General features: G+C 41.0%; 1 protein-coding gene and 1 long non-coding RNA gene across 4 annotated transcripts in view; one reads left to right on the top strand and one right to left on the bottom strand.

The window, feature by feature from the left end:
* The window catches only part of LOC130161183 (uncharacterized), a 116,739-nt gene that overhangs the window by 74,393 nt on the left and 24,161 nt on the right, over nucleotides 1–18,185 (bottom strand). The window lies entirely within an intron of this gene.
* LOC130161182 (RNA-binding Raly-like protein) overlaps nucleotides 863–18,185 on the top strand; it is an 89,380-nt gene continuing 72,057 nt past the window's right edge. The window contains exon 1 of one of the 3 annotated variants that reach the window (XM_056364249.1): nucleotides 863–1,124. The gene's annotated coding sequence lies outside the window, so the exon portion shown is untranslated. Of the gene's footprint in view, nucleotides 1,125–1,149; nucleotides 1,872–18,185 lie in introns of those variants that run through there. The other 2 variants (XM_056364250.1, XM_056364248.1) reach the window with 2 other exon arrangements.

The following is an 18,185-nucleotide window of genomic DNA, read 5'->3' as shown; positions in this document are numbered from 1 at the left end:
TCGCCCCCAATGTTCTGCATGACCTCTGCTTCAGCACCACGGGTAGAGCTGCGTGATGTTAAGCGTATGATACTATTGTTTTGTATCAACACACTTCACTCTTTTATACCAACAGGAAGTGATACAGTGTGTGCTGACAACACATGTCATTTACCACCTTGCAGAATTGATCTTAGTTTTTCCAGCTGTCTGCATCTCCATGTTAGTTCATGCAATGCATCAAGGGAAGACAGTGTCTATCAACAACCCATTAAAAGATTTTTGTTTTATTTTTAATGCCCACTGATTCTTTGGGGTGATTTAAAGATAATGATAAAGGACAATGACAAAACCTGATCTGCATTATTAGCAGTGTGTCTCGTTAACTGGGACACAGCTATTGATACTATTAATTGTTGTAAGTTTCAGCACCATGAACAGGGCTTCTTGATTTTCTTGCCACTTTTGTTTGCTTGTCCTCACGTTCTGCTTCAGCACCATGGACAGAGATGGGCTGGGCTGGGTATGTAACTACTGCTTGTTTGTTCATATTCGCCAGATTTCAGCACCATGGACAGAGCTGGCGTGATGTTAATGGTATGATACTGCTGTTTGTTTTGCCCTGAATGTGCCACATTTCGCGCTATTACGAGGATGATGCAGTTTTTTTTTTTTTTCTTCCATGTGCTACCCGTTGACCAACCCCACTGTAATCACCCACCCTCCTGTCCCTTGATTCCTCCTGAGAACAGACACATGCAGTGTATAAAAGCCCAATGCTTCCCCTGAATGAAATGAAAGCACGTCTGGATCCCGGCGTGACGCTGACACCGAGTGAGCTCTGCATCTTTAAAACAGAAAAAAAAAAAAAAAAAGCCAAAGAAAAACACACAACCAGCTCAGTCATAACTGTGGGATGATAAGGACTACCTCTTTTTACTTTTGGAGAGAGCCAAGCCGTTAGGAGAGCATTCAGCATCAGCTGTTCAACACTGGTCTCTTATTGCTGGAAGTCGGGGCTGAATCAGTCACATGACAGAACTGGAGGCAGAGATCTAGAGAAAAGGCACAGCATTTCGGCTTGCACCGCCATACTGTATTTTGAGCCATATCACATTTTTATTGCAACATTTTACTCCCGCTCGGTGAGTACATTTCCAATGGCTTTTTTTTGTAAGCATTTTTTGTCTTTTTAATTGCCCCCCTTTTTTTATTTTTCCTCCTTTTGCTGGTGTTTGAATTGAGCATTGACATGGTGGTTTTGAGCGTTTTTCACATCCAGGCTTCAAGTTTTTAGCATGCAGTTATTCTGATGGAGAGTGCCAAGAGGGTGAACGGGTGCGTTATCGGTCTTGAGAAAGCCTTTATACTTGCTTGCAGTTTTGTTTCGAGGGTCGAAACCAAGCAGGTTTTGTCAGTATTGAGATTTTTCAAACATTTATTGGTGGTTTTGAAACATTTTTATTTTTTTTTGTTTCTGTCGACTTTTGCTGTTGCTATGCTTTGGTTTGCATTTTGCAGTGTTGTTTGTTGCCTTCGAGTTTTGTGATTTTGATGTCTCGGTGAATCTCACCGATCAAACCCTTGATTTTACTTTGTTCCTCTTTTCTTTATAAGAGAAAAAAAGGAGTCATTTTTAAAAGAGCCCGATGACGTTTTAACGTGATACTTTTCTTGCAGCTGAGCTCACAGGTTTGTTGTTTTTGTGTTTCTCTTTTTTCGATTTCATTATACTTTTGCTGGTGGCAGTGTCAAGTATTTTTGGATGTTATCGGTTTTTTTTTTGACTAGATGATGCTGGGTGGACGAGGGGAGTTTTGATTCTTGGGGGAGTTCAATGCGTTTTTGTTTTCTGTATCAACGAGGATGAACAGACATTTTCCCTCTTGCAGGTACATAACATAATATGAGTTTCTGTATTTACAATAAAGACTAAGGTGACAGAAATATGCACCTGTGGCTGACGTGTTATTTTGTAAGGTGCTCATTAGAGAAGGCAATCTTTATCAATGTTATCTGAAGGTTACCTGATGTGATCGATCTGTGCGTGATGCTCCATATAAAAAAAAAGAAAAAAAAACAAGTAACGTGATCGACAATTCAAGAACAAAGGTTGGTAAATCACACGCAGGTCGTTTGATCACAATGTTTCCTTTGTGTTGAGTTCAACAATCTCCACGCCGTCGCAGCTGAGGAATAATGTAAGTAGCTACATTCAGGTCCCTGGGAATGGATGCACTCTAATGATCTCCCACAGATAAAGTATCCAAACTCCATCCATACATCCACTTGGATGGGCAGGAATAACAATTTGCTCTGCTGCAGCCAGCGTTTCTTTTAAACTACAAGTTGGGGGGGAAATAATTAGGATGACCACAGTTTTCACTACAGTAGCCTACTACTGTGCATCACGGGGCAAAGCATCTTGCCAAACTTAAGTGCCCTCCTCATTGCTGAAATCGGCTTTCGTGGGCCTGGATTCATAAATACTCTTGGATTTGTCAAATCTGATTTTGCAGGAAATGAATAGAGCTAATGACAGGGCTCAAAAAAAGGGGCTTAGGCTGAATTAATCCTTCAAGAGGCAGGTTTAACTTCAGATTATTGGTGTGCTGCAGGATATGCAAACAAATAGATAACATGCAGTCTTAGAAAAGGGCATGGCTTGCAACCAGTTACTGGAACTATTTTTTTTCATGTGTTTTCTAGGCTACAATACTGCTGTTTGGAGTAGTTTTTTGAGCCACTTTAACGTTGTTGTCTGCCAACGAAACCTTCTCTAAATTTAGTCTTCAAAGTACTGGTGCTCAGCAGAAATCCACAAACCTGATTTGACTTATTCCAGACTGACTCATCTGCATCAGTTCCTGCTTTAACTTTGGCCTTTTACATTGTGACAAGCTTGTGCGTCAGATCTCGTCAGTTTGCTCCATTTGGTTCCATATGTGTTCAGCTTGACAGAACACAGGTTTTGTCAGAGGAATACTGTAGGCCTATAAAATATACGAGACCGGACCATTAAGTCTGAGTATAGACTGTTGAGCCCCGTGTCATTAAACAGGCTGCCATGGAAGATCAGAGTCAGTACAGTTTAACGTGGTGAAATGGAATATTGATAAATATTGAATGCAGAAGTAGGTAGGCAAACTTACAGTCTTAATAGAAGGCAAACTGATTAGCGTAATTGCGGCAATACATTCCATCATGTATTGGAAAGCTGTTATCATGTATTGATCCCCCTGTCTCCTGGTTAATCTATGTAGGTCATAAAGGGGATGTCGATAAAAAATAATAAGAAAAAAGAGCCACAGGGGACGTTTGAATGGGTTTTTAAGCTGCAAGACGATTTAGAAACAACGCGTGGAGTCCAATCAGGAAGGAATGTCTTCCAGTGTTTACAGTCAGTGTTTGGTTGTATCAACAGTCCCGTAGAGAATGGTTAAACAGGTTCAAGCACTGGTGCGTAAGTTATCGAGAGGAGGGGTGCAACTATTCAATCCAATAACTTGATTAAGTCATGAACCAAGTTACTAGTTTTTGAAGGTCTGTATTTCCAGCCTCAGGCCACAGCAGCTCAGAGTCTCTGATGATGATTTCAGCTACTTCCTCTCTCCTGTTCAGCTCTGCAGACTGAAGAACAAACATTTGCTCAAGTCACTCAAACTCAGGCTTTTACAATAAGTTTTTAGCTGTGTAAATAGTAATCCGCTGGTAACATTTCAGCGCCGCAAACTCAAGTCAATTCAATTAAAAACAGACTTGAATCAAATCTTGCCTTTCAAACCTCAAAGCGCTGCGCCACAACACAGCGCCGTGGCTGCACGCCCCTCGTTGAGAGGAGGTGTTTCTGCCACGCCGCCACAGTGTGAGCTCCTGGACGCCTCTCCTGCTGAGCATTATGATAGCTTCTATTACGTCCTGCGGTGTTGTGTCTCCCCTCCAGGCAGGTTTTTTTTTTTTTTTTTCCGTTATCTGGGCCAAGCCAGAGCTGCACAGGACACTTATGGAGAAATATGATAGCTCACGTGTGGCTATACCTCCGCTGCCATGAATAAAACATCACGAGGTTTATCCACTAGGAGACGTGTGCGTCTGCATGCATGCTTGTCTGAATGTATGTGTTACTGTGTTTACACTATTGGTGCTTTGATTGGAATTTGTATCCACGCCACCGAAACAACACTTCAGCTTTCAGCATGACTGAGCCGGACAAATGGAAACATTAATAATACGCCGCATCTTTTACACGCATGTTCTGTGTAATCGTCCCGGGTTGTTGTATTCAGCGCCACATACTCTGAACGCAGTAACTTCCACAGACACACGCAGGAAGCGCAGACGCATCCTCTGTTGCATCTTTAACAAGCTTTTCCTCAGTCTGGCTTGTTTAGTCTCAGTGCAGATACACCACATGCGTTTCCATCAGAAGGACTCACACCTCGGTCCAGTCTGAAAGACGTTAGAAGTTATATAAGAAGCAATAATGGAGTTTTACTGGGTTCATGGGCCTTTTATTCCATAAACGTAGACACTTAGCTGAAAGTTTCAGTGTAAAATGCCTTTTCATGACCTCATATCAACTGACGATCTGGTAGCTGCAAAATCCATCTACAGTTTTCTCTCGTATTAAGCTTCTTTTTTTTTTTTTCCAGACTTAAGAGTGAAGGTCTCATTCATACTCCACTGTGGCTTCACTTGTAAACCACAGACTCTTGCAGTCCAGTCCTCATATATAACTCTAAACCAAAGGCGAAAGATTTTTAGTTGGAACACAATGAAAAGATTCTTCGACAAAAGAAAAATCCTACATCATAACTACTTAAAATCACTAATACATATGTGTGTGTTTGTGTGTGTGTGTGTGTGGGTGGGTGTGTGTCTCCGTGTTGCTCCTAAAGCTTAATTTCTCTAAGCGCACAGAAATAAAGTCAACTAAAATGTCAGCTTAGAGCTTCTTTCATCTGCCTGTTTCCAGTCTGACGCTCCTGCGCATCCTATCGAATTGACCTGTAGCACCAAACTAAAAGTGGCATTTACATCATGTTTCACTCCCTCAAGGAGATATTCTCTCTCTCTCTCTCTCTACCCCCCCCCCCCAGCTCTTTAACAGATAAACAGCTTACCTTTGGCACGACTCATTCCACAGAAACAAGTGTTTAAGCACTTTAGTGTCCCTTTCTGAGCTGTTAATTTGATAAGTGAGGGGATCTCTCACTTCATATTCTGGGCAATTAAACCCATATCTGAAGAACAGGGTCAGGCTGAGTGACTTTCCAGTGTCTATTATGGGAACCATTTGAGTTATAGTGCATCACTTAAATGAGCCTTCAGCGCTGACGTGCTGAGACCTCGCTGTATTTTTAGATTTTCGTATTAAAGTTGTGCTTTAGTTGTATTTCATTAACTGTTGGTATGACCTCTTTGTAACTTGACAACATGCTAATGAAGGAATTGTAGAGTAAATTAATATTCTTTTATTTGACCTTTGAGTAAATACAGAAGACAGAGGCGTAGATTTAAGTGTGTATTCATGTGTTTGTGTAAAGGAGAAACTCACAGCAGTATCAGTGCAGTCCAATTAGACAGTAATCACTTCCATTTTATTTTTCCTTATTGGGAGCAAAGAAACTCAGAGGAATTACTTTTTTCTATTTTTAGAGGGAAATAAGGTTCACGCTGCGTGATAAGGAGTAACCCACGCCCACAGAGAAAAGATGGATCTCAGATGTTCCACATGTCACTCCGCTGTGATCTTCTCTGAGCTGTTTACTAAAAGGAAGAAAGTAGTGGAGTTTATGTTGCTTCACCACTTTGTCAGCTCGGCGTGCAGATATCGATCCAGCCAACCTGATAGCTTCCAGGCTACATCTGTTTCAGGTCGACTTAACATATTCAGTCCAATTTTCTAATCGCACTGTTCATCAAATTACATCCAGCCGCTGCATCGTGCAGGATCAAAACATTCAAAATTACTTTTTTTTTTAAGATTACATATAGATCCAGCTTTGCTTCTCCTGATACACAAACGTGTTGTTTTTCTAGACAGGGATAAATCAAAATTCACACAATGGAGTTCTCTGCAGCAGCATCCCACCCCCCACCCCCCTTCCTCCCTCTCCTCCTCCAACCTCCTGTTATTAAACTGTAATTTTAGAAAATGGTGAGTCTCATTGTGGGGACACAAGCTTGTTTCATCACACTTAAATTTTTGGCATATTAATCCATGTTTTTCCATCCGCCCGCAGAGCGCCATCATTAGTTTAACCCTCAGGCAGGAAGATGACCGCGCTACAGATGACTTTAGTTTTCTGCTCGTGTCTGTCTTCTCTGAAAATAATGGAAAGTCTCCGCTCTGGTATACATATATATAGAATTATGGAAATGTGGCTGAAATGTTTCAGCAGAATGCAACAGTTTTGTTCCATAAAACATTACCAATATAATACAAACACATGCACAAAGTCAAACATGCACAGAAAAATAGCTGGAGAAAGAGCAGGAGAAAGAAAACAAATCACGCTTGTATAGTTTTTTGACCTTTCAAAGGCAGATTCACAAGTCAGATTCTCTTTCATTTCTGACGTGTGCATTTTATTTTAATCTTAGTGATAAGAAATCATCACTGTAGTTGCCTGATACCTGGTAGCATCAGATTAATATATGAAAATGCTTTAAAAGGCCTGGAGGAAATGGCAAGAGCATGCAATCTCTTTTTCAATACCAGTAACTTGCTTCTTCATCATCGCACGAGTCATTCAGAATTAAGCAGAACTTGAATGAAGCCATGTGAAAAAGCAAAATGATCAACTATTCAGAAAGGAACATAACTTTTCTTTTCCCAGCACGGAGAGAAACTGTATTCACCTCACTGAAATATGAAATATGCCCCAAATTTAGACCATGTAGTAGAGCAAATAATAGCAGCAAAGCTCTGTTGAAGGGCACTGTAGAAAACTCCACAAAAAGATAATTAATACAGAATATAAAACATAACATGAGGCAGGTCTTACAGGTCAATTTGGAGAGTTTTAAATTCCGATTGCACTTGGAATAAGAGAAAAAGACTTAAAAGATTCTTAGTTGCTAAAGGCAACTTATAAGGCACGTTTAATTAATTTAACATTAAGATGCAAAAGAGAGCACAACTGGCAATTTAGAAATGACCAGGGCATGAAGATAATAAGTGTAGGAACAGCATGCATGGGAAACATCTAATTGGGGAGATGATTTTTGTTTGCTGCTAGATAATTCCTCGTGGCAATTAGCGCATGTGACTCTCAGTGCACCTAATTCACGACGAGGACCTGAGCCGCGCTTCCTCAGGCTGCGTGATGTTTTCGCTCAGTCCAGGAGAGGAGAAGCTCCGAACAGGAAAAAAAAAAAAAGGAGGAGCGGCGTGAGGCCTTCCAGAGCAGGTGGCGGAGCCCTCCAGATGCTGCAGAGAAGCAGCGAAGCAGATAATGTCCTGCCTAGATTACCTCAGGGAACCCGATTACAGTGGAGCGTCCTCATCTGGGTCAGCTCCAAGCCGGTTCTGCAGGGATCAGCTGTTCTCGCTGTCGTCCTGCTGTCCTCAGCTGTCTCTCACCTGCTCGTGACCCGTTTGGATGCACTGACACAGTCTCAGCAGACATGATATACTGTGCTGTACCTGCCGTATAGCCACGGCCGCATTTGCAAGTTTACTGACACCCCGGCTATTGTTTTGACGACGGTTGCATAAAGTCGCTTTTCAAAAAGGCGTGGAAGGATTATAATGCACGGGCCTACCCCAAGAGGTCAGAGGGCCCCGGGGCCAGAGCCTCTGTTTGAAGTGAGTGTGAATGTTTGTTGCTGGAAAGTCAATCAAACGACTATAAAGAAACACAAACCGACTACAAAGAGACAGAACTTTTGTTTCTCTTTCATTGTGCATCATTTGTGGCTTTGTGTCTCTTTTAGTCTGAGTGCCTTGATCTCATGTAGGAGCCGTGGGGGGGGGGGGCTTTTGTACGTCTGTGCCCAGGGGCCCGTTTGTCTCATAGTCTGTCCATGCTCACAAGGCAGTTCAAGTTCAGTCGGAGGGGTTTAAGAACTTAAACAGAGTCACATCATGTCAGCGCACACAGTGATGTTTACTACACAAAAAAGAAGATGTGCACAAAGAGAATCGGATATATGAGATGACTGAATTGTGCAAAAAAAAAGAAGAAAGAAAACAGGCTGCAAATTCACTTAATGTGTAATTTGTGTAGTCAGTAATAAGGTATAGAGCCTATATCTATATATGTAGAAATAACCTGAATGGATATTTCAAGGAGATTTAACCTGAGAGCGAGAAAAAAAAAAAAAAAAGAGATTTCAACACAGAGGCATCTTGACTCACATACTCACGAGGTTCATGACCTCAATTTTCAGTGTCTGCCACTAGGAAAGCGCAGGTGCACTCAAGTAGAGACGGCTAGCTAGCTAGCTAGCTAGCTATTGAGTTTGTGTACCCCCGAGGGCAAAAACATGTCCACCGAGCAAACCTTTTATGTTTCTCTCAACAAACGGTTCACTCAGGGGTAGCGAGGGACTGTCGGTGATGGCGAAAATGTATTCCGCTCCACATTCAAACTTTGATTGAGCCTGACAGGGAATCCTTAACTGACTGCGGCATATGGGCAGACTGGGGGGCTTTTCATTTGGAGATTTTTCGTGGAGTTATTTAAATATTTTCTGGCCTTTGTGGTTGTTTTTGATTCTGCAGAATCAAGCAGAAAACAATGCAGACATTTATCATCTTTCTTTCCTTATTACACTTTATTACACATCTCAGCTCTTGGTTTATCCATATGTGACATAAAGTGAGCCCAGCCCATATGGGATAATCCCCATTGTGTGTGTGTGTGTGTGTGTGTGTGTGTGTGTGTGCTCGTCTTCTGAACCGGATTGCCAGGTTGAGATTAAGAATTGCAAATGTCTGTCTGATTACACTTAGGCTACAGGAGCTCTCTGGGCTAAATTGGAGTTAACAAAAAAAAAAAGACAAAAACATCTGTCCCGCTAAAATGTCGCCAGTGTGCTTATGGGTAAAAATAGAACTCCCATCGTTTAATTCCCCACTTAGCCTCAAAAAGCATCTTCTCCTGAAACATTAATAGCTTGTTGACATCGTGCAGCGAGCCGCAGTCTATCAGGTGGCGTGTGTAAATAAGGCTTCATTCTTCATATTGATTTTCCTCCGGGTTTTGACATCAGAGGAAATCAAGGAGCTCTTTGCCGTGTGCTCTTGCAGATCCCGGGGGCTCGTCCAGCTTTTATTTCTGTTTCCATTCACTCTCTCTAATAAACATCATGATCCCACACTCATCACTTGGGCAGAGACGTGGTTTGGATTTTTGCCTTGTTCATTGAAAATCAGAAATTCGTTTATTATGAAGCACCTGTCATCCTCAAATATCCTGGTCTTGTTTTATTGGAAGATATCGATTTGACTTAGTTATTAATTCCCCTGCCTGTTAATGGTAATGTTTTTCACTGGATTCTGTTTATTACTCATGTTGCTGACATTTTGTTGTCGGGTGTTTACAGTTTTTAAACTTTCAGCTTCCACACAGTTTGGAGCAGGATATTTCAGAAAAACAAGCTTTAAATAAACCAGTGGTTCCAGATCTTATAGCGCGAGTTGTAACCAGGTCAAAAAGCAGCAAAGAACTAAAGATGTGGTTTCACTTGAATCGAAGTGAGACGCCTAAAGAATGAAAACGATCCAAAACAATAATTCACATTTGAAAAAAATCAAAGCTTAGAAGAATCTTGACAATGGATCTGTCATTTTGTGTAACATCACTTTTTTTTCTGAAGCTTTGCTTCATTGGCAGGGCCGGACAAACCAGCTGGTGGGGCCCAGGTTCCCCATTCACCCCCCCCCCCTTTTCTTAGCTACTTAATTGCTGCTAGTACAAGCAGCATAATATGAACTAAAACTAGTGTTAAAACTAGAGTTTCCATTAATGAAACTTAATGAATGAATCAAACTAATTGCCACATTGTGAGCTCTGGGCCTCAGAAAGCCCAGAGGGGCCAGGAGCAAGAGATGACAAGAGCTGGATGAAAAGCTTAATTATCCTGGTTAGCTTAGCTTAGCTTAACTTAGCATAAAGACTGAAAACAGGTAGCCTGGCTCTATTCATGTAAGTAACGAGCTCCACCTACCGGCACCTGTAAATCACTAAATCTGACATATAAAAACAACAATATTTGGTTTTATTGAAGTCTAAGTGTGGGACTTTATGCTAAGAGAAGCTAAGCTAAGCGGCTGCAGCCTTGTAATAAACAGACAGATATGAGAGCAGTATCAATCTTCTCGTCTGCAAGAATGAACATGTTGCTCCCACCAGAGGAGGAAATACTTACTGGACTGTTTTGTTCACCTCATTCCTAATTCCACTTAAAACTTTTCAGTAATTTAAATTCATTTCAGGTCAAATATTTTTCCAAGAAATCCAGTGAAACAATTCAAACTGTATCACAAAACACTTCAACTGAAGCAGACATTTTCCCGTTTGAATACTAGATGACTAAAACTACAGAAAAATGCTTATTAAAGTTTTAATCAAAATATTAATTGAAAACCAAAACATCACACCAGCTTTTCAGGGCATATTTTCCCTTTGACAACATCAGTCCAACATTGTTGTGACCAGATAAAGAAAGACTTGTTTATATTTTATTTATTAGATTATTTATTATCTTTCTTTTATTATTATTTAATTTTCCAGTTCCACGGGGAACTGACTACAAAGAAAATCCATTTCTGTCAGTTCCTGACAAATCAGTGGATGGCAGTGAATATATTTATCAGGGGTAGATGTAACGTCATGGCGGGCAACACGACAGCTCAGCACAGCAGGGAGGGCCACAGTTTTAGTTTGTACCACTTGAATGAACGAGGACATCTGCTGGGGTCTCTCCTTATTTTACTATGAGAAATACACCTGGCAGTGACATCATCAGGGAATATAAACATAATTAAGTAATCAAGCAGACACATTACATATGTAAATGACATTAATTGCAGACATGGGTTTGAAATATTCATTCAAATTAGTCACATCATTTAGGCAAGGATCCTTTCCCAGTGAGCGTAATCATCGAACTAATTAGGTCAGTCAATGCAAGTTGAAACAATTTGAAACGCAATTTCAGTTTCCAATTAATTCTTCACTAGGAGAATGAAACTAATATCGGATGCAAATGTGTAAAGCAATGGTTAGGACAGAAGGAAAATCAACACAGCAAAGAGCGAGGAGAAATTTCAGCACGAAAAACCAAAAGCTCAGCTGTCATTATTTCTCTCTGTTTCTCGGGTCAGAGTGTGTGTTTGCCGAGCGGACAGTCCGTATGGATTTTGGACGTTTCTCAGGAACACCGTTCAGCGCTGTAGAGCTGAATAGGGTCAGATGAAAGCCAAACACTCTCTCACCTTTCTCATACGAAAACAAACCACCGAGGAGAGTTCATAACCAGCCGCAGGGCGCATACTCTGTTCAGAAACACACGACACAAACAGACACGGTCGAACACATGATACCGATGACAGGCTTGGCTTCTGGAGGAAGAATTGATGGATACAAACACAACAACTGAATTTATATTTCACTTTTTCAAAACTTTGAAAATGGAAATTCTGATAAAATATTTACTCTAATTAGCATTTAATGCTAAACATGTGGCTAAATAATGCAGTTTTAAGCATCTATAAGGACATTGTAAGTGTTATAGTTGTTAACATATATATTATTAACCACTTATATGAGCTCATAACTACATGATAGTGCATTATAAACTATTAAATATTCATATACTTCTTATAAATGCTAAACAGGGGGACTTAAAGCCAGCTAAATATATATATAAGATGAGCATAATATAATTTCTACAATACATATGCTAATTTGTGCAAAATGTTGTTAGTCTTTCTCTTTGCTGCATCTCAAGCATGTTTACAATATAGTGTATATGTGAGCTACGTGACGGGCGATGCCCTCAGCGGCCTCCTGCACTCGCTTTGCCCTTCGTTTCTTCACCTGGTTTCCACCTCATTCTCAGTTTCCACCTGCCCATCTCTCCATCCTCAGAGATCCCACCAGAAGCCTCCGGAGAGACGGATGCTTTGTCCATTCATTCGGTAATTACATTCCCCTGCCAGGTCTTTGCAGGCTGATTATTTAGCTGTCTGTCTCTTTCTCTTTATCTACTGGCAAGCCCCCTTTTCCTCCGTGTTAGCTCTGCTTCAGGACAGCGGCGCATCCACAGATAAGACTCACATCCAGTAACATCATCCCGACTGTGCCGAACAATGAAAGGAGTTCAAAATGATTGACCTGCCAGATTTTTTTTGGGGGGGGGGGTTTACTTTAATTCCCATTCATGGAGGGAAAAACAATAATCACTTCATCGCAAACGAGAAACAAATCCAAAGTGCTTAGCTCCGTTGGATGTAATGAATTTATTAGAGCGATACAGTATGGGAAGAATCTAAACAGCAGCATATGGAGGGATGCTTGTTGTTGAGCTGAAGCAATTAATCAAGCTCTGTAGCCTATACCATCACAATACAAATGTTTACTGTGACAACATAAAGTTAGTTCTCAGAAAAATGGGAACAAATGCCTCAGGGCATTAGTTTTTTTTTTTTTTCTTCTTCTCAATTTCTTTGTCTTTTATGTCACAGCATCACCAGCTGTTATTGCAGATGGAGGCGAAGGAGCAACCAGTTTAACTCCATTTCCATTCCTATGCACACACGCCAGAGACTGCATATAGCCTCTCTCTGTCTCCGCCCGTCTCACTCGCTCCCGGGGCTTCAGCCGACTCATCTAAGCTGATTCTCTCCCCCCCCTCCTCCCTCTCCTCCCCCTCTCCCTTTGTGGAGGACCCAGTCTCGCTACTCTTTGATTTTGACACACAGATTTGCCAACATCAGCCTTCAAGCGAGGCTGTTAGCATACAGTGGCACGAAGAGGAGCGGTGAGCTGCTACAGGAGGTGTTGAAGAGGTTGAGAAGTGGCTTGAGATTTGTATTAAAGCGAGGTGCAGCGGCAAGAGTCGGCAGCAGGGTGATGAGGTGATGAGGTGATGAGGTGATGCTGCTGCGAATCACAAATCGCCCGGATCAATGTTTAAGGAACACATGGCGTAATTAGTGGGAGTCTATTGTGCTTTCGAAAAATCTCTTTTATTCATATTCTACCAAAGTAAGCACGGGTGTTAAACATCCACTTGTCCAGGCAATAACTACCAAACAGCTGCGGTATATCAGACAGCCAGTGCATTAACCTGTCTTGTTACTTACTGCTGCGGTAACAATGAGAAGCAGTGTGGGCACAACAGCATGGAGATGGAAACTCCACATACATATTAAGAAAAATGAAATAAGAAAGGCAAATAAAAAAAGAAAAGAAAAGCACCATAGTTTTATAACGTCTGTTTGATGCTATAGATGGTCAGTTCTGGCCCACATGTGTCCCCCGTTCAGCCACTTGGCATAAGGTGTGCGAGCGGGAGGACACGGAGAAGGTCACCTTACTGATATTTGTGCTGGCTACAGCTTCCTCAGTGGAACAGAACGAACGGTCCCAACTCATCAAAACCTGAAGGACTTGTTTAAATGGATTTCAGTTCAGAGGCTCTACGAGACGTCTCCGAGCGGGCGGCTGACTGAAGGCCGTCGCACACGGTTGAGATAAGGAGGAGAAAATACTGGCCATGAGGATGAGATACATCGGTGCGAGCGGCAGCGACAATAGCTTCTTCTTGTTCGCTCAAAGCAAAAACGTATCTTCTTCAGGGTTCATTTTAAAGTGAAGTGTCGTGTTAATTCACATTTTCACACGGGCGTAATTGTTTAAGTAGCTAAATAGGAATGTAGACGTGTTATCAGTGCTACACTGCCACTTCCAAAGATTCAAAGGATTTATAGTTTAAGAGTTTTTGCCGAAACTTAGCTTAGCTTAGCATAAAGACTGGAAAAAAGGGGAAAACAGCTAGCTTGGCTCTTTCCAAATGCTAGATATAGCCATGTTGATTAATTAAAGCTACAACCAGCAGCTGGTTACTTCATGTTAGCATAAACTGCAATATCCGAAGATATAGTCCAATAAATAACCCCCCCCATAAAACCTGCATTTTTTAAACGTTGGGTTTTGTGCAGATTGAATCAAATAGATATTGTTAGTGTAGATATACAGTATGTTAATTTGTGAGATATTGTGCCAGGTGCTGGCTGGCAGATGTTGTTTCCTTTGGACAAAGCCCGGCTAGCTGTTTCCCCCCGTTTCCAGTCTTTGTGCTAAGCTACGCTAACCATCTCCAGTTACCAGTGACACAAACTTATTTCCCAAAACGTCCAACCGTTCTGTTAACTCCGCAGAGGATCATGACATGGAAAGTTTAAAACACAACTTACTACTCACTTACTTACTTTCAGTACAGGGAAAAATTAAGCAACGGGAGTGAAATGAAGTGAAAAAAAAATATGTAAATGCAAATGAGACAGTTGGAGGGAAACGGTCGAAAACAGTCGTTCTTTTCTGAATGTCTCGTGTGACTTATTCCATTAGAATTGGTCTTGAAAATCAGCTGAAAAGCCCTTAAATGTAAGTGTTGTTAGGCTGGAGAGCACTGGGAAGAAATAATTCAGCTCAACTGGAGGGTCATTACATTTTCTGAGTGGTGTGTGTATACTGAGTAGACAGTTATTTTACCCAGGGCAGTGTAATATAGCCGAGAGCAGGTCCAAAAAAGTGCCACAGGGGTTGCTGGGATTGGCCCTGCCTTCCAGACATCTGGAGATGAACTTCACAGACACAAACTTTGAATTAAATGTGTTTTATTTAGCTGTCTGCCATAGTAAAATTTTAAAGCTACAGTATAAATTATGCTTCATTTTTTTTAATATATATATATATTTTTATTTATTTAGACATGTAATTAGTTGACGCTGTAGGGTGTATATCTAATATCAGCCCAGTCTGGATTTCTATTTATGTCCTGTAGAAGAACATTTTAGTCTATGTGCTTTGTCTACTTATTTTACTACAACATAATAATAATAATAATTTGACACAAATTTCAATCACATCATCATTAGTTCACAAACTTTAGTTCACTCAATGTTTTTAGTTTTTTATTTGATCGGGGGAAAAAAATTGCAAAATCAATGATTTAAAACTCTTCTTTTATCATGAGCTCAGTTTAATTAGATGAGTTTGTCAGTTTCACATCAGGTCAATAAAATGATCTACTGTAGTTCTGATATTTTTGATCTGTTTCAGAAGTGTTATCTGTCAGCACTGATCCTGATCTGAATCTGGCTGCTCACATAATTAAAAATGACAAACTGATAAATGTGTACAATGTGACGTGTGACTTTAAGTTAAACTGTCTAACTTAAACGTCCGTTGTCTTTATTTTTACGGTGCACCCCATAAAACACTGGACCAGGCTTTTGAGTCACTTTGCTGTAAATGAGCAGATTAATGGGGAACACTGAGTGATTCAGGCGCTTCTTGCACATTTCTTGCAGACTGGAAAAGTCACTCTGCATGAACATGTGCTGATTCATGACAGTCACTCCACAGACTCATCTTGGTAATGAAATCCAATAAAATATCCTTTCACTCCAGGAGAATGTGAAGGGTTTTTTTTCCCTCTTTAGATCTTTTCATTAGCATCATCTGGAAGAGTTATAAGTCGGTTTCTAACCCTAAAAACAATAGCTCACTGTCTGTGTCTTGGGATAGCTGTGAAAATACTGATAGGGTCAAGCTGGCCTGTTCCCTGACGACAGTTGCCATAGCAACCGAGGTCACAGTATAGACCCCATGCTCGTAAAGATATGATAGACTGAGTCTCCGTATGGGAGAGTAAACGGTCGTATTAAGAGAATAAAGACGTAAATAGTTATAATGCGGGGTCACAGTGCACACAGTGGCATAATGTAGAATATACAACGTGTATAAGTTCCAGTTATAATATATAATGTCATTAGGACTTATGTCTTCCATATCTCGAACTGGCACATGGATGGAAAAATAAGTTGCCCACTCAAAGTGATTGCTTGCCTTGTTTAATCTATTTCCGCAAACCATGTTTGTGCTGGACACAAAAAGCTTTAATCTGTTATATAACTTTGAATTTCCGACCTCGCGTTCTGTAGCAATCGCCCCAACCTCAACAACAACAGATAAAATAAGCATTCATTGTATGTGTTCTGATGCATATTTTTACCAGTCTGATCAGAAATGACATTCCTGCGGCACAAAAACGCCAAAAAAACATTTTCAAGCAGCGCTGAATCACGTTGTGTCTCGTGTGGGAAATCAACACATTAAAAGGCAGCAGAGATACTCCATGTAAATCCTGAAGATTGTTTCCCGTGGCCTTGTTGTCCCCTGCTTGGGGTCTTTGCCATTGTCATCGTAATGTGTCAGGATGTGGCAGCAGATCAATCTGTCAAGGGCTCTCTTTTTTTAACCACGCACACTCCATCAGGGCTCTTGTTTATTTTTAGACCGTCGCGGCGCTGATTGTATTTTGAGTGATTCGATAAGTGTTGAGAAATTTGGAGAAACTTTGCGGCGCTTTGAGACGTCACCTCAGAAAGGTCAGCAGAAATTAGAGGAGTAGGAGGGAAACTTAACCTTTCCCTGGGTTGACTGACAGAGAGACAGAAGTGGCTTGATTGCAGCCATTGTGTACTCTTGTGTTTGATGATAATTACACATCCTGTTGTTTGCCGCATAAATATTTCATGAGCTCCTATCGTGATTTCAAAGAGACTTAGATTTTGCCCGTCCTGTCGCAGAAAATGACCATAATATATCTACAAGGGTGTTGTGACGGTTGTTACAGGATACTAATGACTTCCTCTGGAGTTCACGACCTTTTGCCCTGACTCTTCTGAAACTGTAGCTTGATAAAAGATCAACTTTACATAATATCGGTTTATAATGGCCTTTTTTCCAGAGGCGAAGAAGATCAACTAAGAGCTGGATGTTGATTAGCCTAGCTTAGCATAAAGACTGGAAGCAGAGAGAAACATTTAGCCTGTTTGAGTACAGAGGGAAACAAATGAGAACAATGTTTAAGTGAGTGATCTTTGGACAGATCCAGGCTAGCTGTTTCCCCCTGCTTCCAGTCTTTACGCTAAGCTAAGCTAAGCTAAGCTAATTAACTGGTGTCAATCTTCGTATCTATCTCTCTTGAATAAGCAGATTTACACAAACGTGGAACTATTCCTTTAAAACAAAACATGGTTTATTTAAATTTAAGAAAAATGATTGTAACTCAATGCCTTGATGAGAAGACTCACATTTCATTTGCAAAGTCTCAGGCTTCTGAATTCACATCCGACGCAGAAGAAGCAGCTGTGCTTTCATGGGGAGTTATATGATGTGTGGTGCTAATGCTCTAGATAGTAACTCCTGTGATTTCACAGGCTGTGGCATCTACTGAACTATTATTAATATGCTTGAACCGGGAGACAGAAAGTGACGGGAGATTTCACAACCCCGAAACAAACAAAAAAGCAATTACCAACACGCCTGGACACACAATGTTCAGTGTAAGATTTACTGTCAAATTGTGAAATATCGAACATAAAATCCATATTGCACCCACTGAACAGCAGCGTAATTTTACTATTATTAACCTACATCTGTGGACACGGGACAGTTGCAGCACTTACAGAAACACTGGACCCAGAACGGCGGCAGCAGCATCGGTTTCTTCCTCCTCCGTGTTGTTCAAACAGAATTCTTTACGCCAGCTGCTCGAGATGTGTGTCTGCTATATACACTGAATAGTAAACCTGACCCAGAAGCACAAACCAGCAGACTACAGCACTCATATTGATTACCAGTGGAGGGATAAAGAATGTAGCATCTGGAGACGCAGTTGGGGTTTGATGAACATACCCCCTTCGGACACTGGCGGGTAAATTCAGCTGAACATTAAGATTCTCTCCCTTTATGATGCATTGTGCTGCTCAGTGGAGATATTGTTTCTCAAAACATCCCTGTGAAGAAGTGATTTCACTGCCCATCTATTTTAAATTAAAACCGTTACAAAATCAGTGATACAACAGCTTTAAAAATGGCAGTTAATCCACTTTGATACAGTTCGACACTGAAGGAAAACCTGGTATAGAGCCAATTAAGCAGAGACACACGGGGGGG

Source organism: Seriola aureovittata, chromosome 20 (genome assembly GCF_021018895.1).
Source record: "Seriola aureovittata isolate HTS-2021-v1 ecotype China chromosome 20, ASM2101889v1, whole genome shotgun sequence".
Taxonomy (NCBI): Eukaryota; Metazoa; Chordata; class Actinopteri; order Carangiformes; family Carangidae; genus Seriola; species Seriola aureovittata.
The sequence above is the reverse complement of the archived record's forward strand: the minus strand, read 5'-3'. Positions and strand labels throughout refer to the sequence as shown.